Consider the following 6000-nt stretch of genomic DNA (forward strand, 5'->3'; position numbering starts at 1 on the left):
CCACACCAGTCACATACCACTATGGCTCATGAAATCAAGCCCCTCCACATCCTTGAGGCTTCCTTACTCCCTGAAAAGCCTTATCTGCCTCCTCCTGCTCTTTTATTCCCAGCAGCTGAGCCCATTTCCTTCAGCCCTGCCTTATTCATGAGGTTAACCCCAGCCTTGCTGTGGCATGTTTGTAAATCCTATTGGTGTGATGTATAAATATTAATACCCTAACACTAGCTGAAATTGTTACATATGTGAGTTGTGGCTACCTGTTAGAATAGCTAAATGAAAATCAGCATTGGCTATTTTAAATTAGAAACTCTTTCTCTAAAATATGTATATTAATTAATATGATATAATTAGTATAGTTAGGAAAATAATAGATATATCTTATTGGCTGATTTCATTTTTTTTAAGGTTCTGTTTTGTTCAAAATAGGGAACAGTTCTGGAATTCAAAACACAGAAGCCTGGAAACTACCAATATGGTTATAACAATGAAAGACATCACTTGCATTCCTTTTTCTTTTTTTTGATTGACATCATTGCGCTTACTAATATATCTGAGCTGTTGCCAGAGCCTCCTGCAAAGGGTGCATTCATTAAATTTTAAAGCTCGGGTGTGCAGTGAGTGACTGCCTGCGAAATGAAAGCTCTGTTCTAGTGAGATTCAAAGCTGAATACAAGCTCAAAGGAAAATTGCTTCTCTTGTCAAACCCTTCTTAAAACTTTGAGCAGATTTTCGCTTAATCATCTTCAAATTCACTTGCCTCCTAAACTGGAGATGCTTATTTGTAACAAAGGCAAGACTATTCTGTATTTATTACTGAAGCTGGGCACCACTTCCAGGTTGATTGTCAATAACTGGATACCTTTACGGGAGACAGTCCTGAAAGCAACATGTTTATATGACTTGAAAAAAAGAAAAGGTAATCTGCAGGACTCTAGCTATAAATAAACACAAGGCTTCTATCTTTCAGGCTCTGGCTACCAATGTATGGTTCAAAAACTTTTTTCACAGGCTTGTTGGGAAAGTATTGTGCCAAATACTTTATCATTAATGTATTGGGTTTTTTCCCTCTTTGATCTAATTCCCTTTGATCTAACAGCTAGTGTTTAATTAAGACTAATCTTTGCTAATGAAAAGGAAAAAAAATCACAAAGGAGAAAATTAATGGTCATACCTTCACACATAGGTCACCCTCTGACAAGGTCTGCAGCTTTTTCAATGTGAATCCATTTGATGGACTTACTGCCTGCCATTACTGCTCTTGTCCAATGTCACAGGGGTGCAGTCCATCAAAGTAACTGTTCATGAAGTATGTTGTACTGGTGCTAGTTGCCAGGGCGAGAGATGTAGTTACACTATTGAACGGCACTGTGTCTGAATCCATTTCCTTCTTCTTCCTCTATGGTAACAGAGAAAAGCACTGGAACAGGCTGCCCAGGGAAGTGGTTGAGTCACCCTCCCTGGATGTATTTAAAAGACGTGTAGATGTGGCCCTTAGGGACATGGTTTAGTGGTAGACTTGGCAGTGTTAGGCTTATGGTTGGACTCGGTGATCTTAAAGGTCTTTTCCAACCTAAATGATTCTATGATTCTATAAGAAAAAGTACTAACAATGTTAAGGAATGCTACTGTCCTCACAACTCCGAATGTTAAGTTCTTGCATCCTTTTCTAATTGCAAAGAAGGACTAGAAAATTTGTGGGAATAAAAATAAAAACAAAAATAATGCAAGTTCAGTTGCTGAGAGAACTGAACCAGTAGGTGACATCCTGTGGTTACATTTCTCTCTGCAGGGCCACAGAGATGGACATCATCTATCTACTGCAAAAGCCCTTGCTGAGTCCCTGTGGGTATCCAGCACAAATCTGGATAGCCAGTCCATTTGGTACCCACTCCCCTTTCCCACCAGTGCTTCCTGTCCTCCCCGAGGTGTACACACCATTATCTGGGTCCATCTCAGTGACCAAAGAGCCGCCACCGCTCTTGGCCCAGCTGAGACGTGGAGGGGTGAAGGGAAAGGGGGAGCGCAGCATCGTTCAGGGTGCCCACAGCACACCCGCTCTGCTCACAGCTCCCATACCTCCTCCGGCTGGAGGTCTGCTGGAGGAGCCACCACCACACGTTCCCCAAGCTCTCTCCTTCCTTACCTGCAGGGTTTCCTGCCTCTGGAGACAGCTCCATGTGCCTCTGCCCAGAACAGGGGAGTTTGCTTTCTCATGAATCAGAAAGCACAGTAAATTCTCTGTGCTTATTTACTAAACTCCAAGCATTTCACCTTTATTAAATAACACTAAAAAACTTCCAACATTTCTCATACTGCATCCTACAACCTGCATTGATTCTGTAGGATTCTGCAGGTTGGAGAAGGGTGGGCCCTGAAGTTGTCTAAAGGAATAAAAAAATGTGAGTTCTTTCTATGAACATCAAGAAAACAAATGAAAATTAGCAAAGTGCCTATCCTAGAGAAATATGCAAGTCACAGTTGTGGTTTGCCCATGTAATTGGTAAGATGTGGTATGACCAAGGAAAATGAGAGCTTTTAGATGCCAAAATCTGAGCCAACTAGGAACTATTGATCGGATGAATCAATAAAATAAAATAAAATAAAGCAAAACAGAAAGAATAGAATAGAATACAAAACCAAAGTGAAATGAAATAAAAAAAAATAAAAAATCAAAGAAACTGAAAAACTAACTGCTGGAGTCTAATCAATATATGTTAGAATGGTACCAAATCTGTTGAATCCAGTGGCGCTGTTTCTAAGCTGTGTCTAATAAGCTGTAAAAGAGTACTACAATTGATAAAATTACCCACCATTTGCAATTACACATAAATCTTCTGGGGAAATATTCATAGTTGCAAAATTTGACTGTAAAATAGAATTATCAGTTGTGTAAATATTTCAAGGAAATTAGCTGTAAGTTGTAAACAGATTTTGATTATTTATGTGTTTTTAGATGCTTCCTTAAATGCTTGTTGATAACTTTTTTGGTTAGTTAAGCTATACATTTATAAAATGCATATTACTGTAGGGAATGATCTTCCTTCTCCCATTCCATATGTTACTTTTGAACAAAAATGCTGATCAATTCACAGGGAAACCTGAATAGTTTAAAGGTTCATAAAACTTGATACTAAATAACTCTATTTATGCTGATAGTATGTTTAATAGTGTCTGCTTTTGTTATCTTATCAGTATGTTCCTAAAGTAATAAGCTGCACAAATGTTTAGTAGAGATTGATGTGTTGGAGATCCATTACCAGGAATCTTTTCTTTCTGATCTTTCCCCCCTCTGATCACTCTTTGTAGGGCAACTTCTCTACTTTGCCCTGATAAGTGTTGTTTCCCAAGCAACATAATGAAACATCATTGATCACTGATTTTTCCCACACACACACATCATGCCCTTCATGTTTTGTGTCACATTTATTTTTACCTGTTACTGCTATGATCTCACTCACAGGATTGGTAGCACACAGTGTATAAGTGCATGCAGCTACTAGGGAAACTGCTGTAATGTTCCTCCCTTCTCCCCAGAGCAGATGTTTGCAATAAAATTCCAAGGTTTTGGAATTTCCTACCCTTATTGCTCTGAAATAGCACAAATATGATGAGCCTCACCTATGTTCTGCCACACATCTCACCCTTCCACTTTTCTAGACATTTAAAAATAACAAACTGGTTAGACTACAAATCACTTTTTGAGAAGGGGAAGGATAACGCGATGAATTATTTTGAACTTCTAAAAGTAAACATCAACTTTGTAGATGTTTATTTTCTAAGCACGTAAATATTCCCACCGATCTAACTGCATCTGCCTTACTTTGTCTGCATCCTATAGCATCATTATATTATCTTGTTAAACAACTGCTGTATCCCGAAGGTCTTTGCGCTTGTTTGTAATGCCTGCATGCATCACTTGAAAGGGGCCTTGGGATCTTTGACACAGGAGAGCACTGAGTCTTATCTTAACTATACTTCCATATTTTTTGGAGGTTTGTCAATCACTGATATTATCAGAATTATTTCTTATTACTAGTTCTTTCAATGCCTCGAGGACAAATCAGTTCTAATATTTCCACTGATCCATGGAGGACCATTAAAGCAATGGGGAAAAAGATATGAATATACTTAAAGAACGAAGATAAGTTGCTCTGATGACAATGTAGTGGGATGTTTTGCTCACGACTATCTCTGCCCCTTGATTTGCATTCTTTTTATTCTGCAAAGAAAAAGGAGTTGCAATTCATAACTACCTTTATTTGTTTCTCATCAAATTCCTTGGGATTTACCCATCGTAGGAAAAGTTTTAATTGCATTGTCAGTATTCATTAAACTGCATTTTGACTTGAAATTCATTTTCTGTCATGAATGGAGAACTTTAAAAAAAATATAGCTCCTTCAGGAAAACTATCTGAATTCCTTTAACCATGAGAACTGATGTTTTACAGGGTGAAAAGAAACAACAAATCTGACTTTGTAAACACTTAGCACAAAAATCAATGTAAACAATAATATGAGCAAGCATTTATAGAAACAGAAACAAAAGTAATTGTTGGATAAGCAAGAAAAGACAAAAGGCCTTGAGAAGTCGGGAAGGAACTGCCAAAATGAAATAACCTACTGCTGTAAATAGCTTGGCCACAGAGAAAAACCACCTCCTGACTCACCCTGTTCTCATTAGCACGGGCTGAGCATGCAGCCAGGATGGACCGAGTAAGATGACAAAGCCCAGGAAGAGCCAGGAAATGTGAGCAATGAGACATGGCAAGCAACCACTCCTTCACCTAATCTTCTGACCACGTTTTAAATTAGAAAGAGCCTCGCCTAATACAAATTCTGTTTCAGTTTAATCTCTGTGAACTTCTTTTTCTTAATTCTGGTGCTAGACTGGTGGTAGGAAGAAGGAGATGGCTGGCCTCCGGTGGCCTCAGAGAGGATATCCAGTGCAAGAATACAGTTTATGGGACTGATTGCATCTACATTCAAAAACCCTAGGCAGAGGAATTAATTCATGATATTCTCCATTTAATCAAATTCCTCAGCACATTATGTTCTCCAAAGTCTAATTAACCACTAGGTTATACATATTCTTTTAAGTGTAGGCTCATTACAACTTTTCCCTTAGGTATTCAACATCTTTGGATGCCCACTGTACTTTAATTTTAATTTTAACCTTTTTTTTCTTTTTTTTTTTTTTTTTTTTATTTAATCCAGTGATCAGAGAAACCTGACTGGTTTTAGACACTTTGGTTATAGTTTTAGAACTAAGTCTTTGGCTGTTCCTTCTGCTGATTTACAGCAGCTGACAGATGATTAAAGCTCCATGTGTCCAATCACCAAGAAGTTATTTCCCTTTCTTCATTCTCTGATTGACAGGAAAGGTGAGAAATGAAAGTTCAAACAGACTGTAGCAAATGAGATAATTTTAGATTTACCACTGTGCAGAGAAAGCAGCACTTCACATTACCAAACAGAGAAAAAATGATGCCCCAACTGTCAAAATTTTGACACTGTCAGAATCTTTATCCAATTATGGGTTTGATTTTCTTTTTGATAGCAGGAACTAAGACATGATTACGATGTGTCCGGGATTCAACAAAATGCATCCGATGATTTTTTTTTTGGTGTGTTTTTTGGAGATTTAAAGGTGTTTTAATGCTGTGCAACATTCAGAAAACCAATGGGGAGGGGAGAGGAGGGCAGGGCAGGGAGGGGAAGGGCAAGGCAAGGCAGGGAAGGTCAGGGAAGGGAAGGGACTCTTGAGAAATTTTTTAAAATAATTCCAGATGGAAAACATAACTAAAATATAGATGAGGTAACAACACTAGAATATGATCAGAAGCAGTTTTGCTTGCTCTTGTAACTTAAGGGATGCTCAACCAGGAATCTCTGTTTAAGTCCAGGGGACACATTAGACAGGGAGACAGACAGACTCCTTGCAGAAATGGAGACTGCTGTAGCTAAAACAGTCTCTCATCACTGAAGGTATTCAGGAGT

Source organism: Aquila chrysaetos, chromosome 1 (genome assembly GCF_900496995.4).
Source record: "Aquila chrysaetos chrysaetos chromosome 1, bAquChr1.4, whole genome shotgun sequence".
Lineage (NCBI taxonomy): Eukaryota > Metazoa > Chordata > Aves > Accipitriformes > Accipitridae > Aquila > Aquila chrysaetos.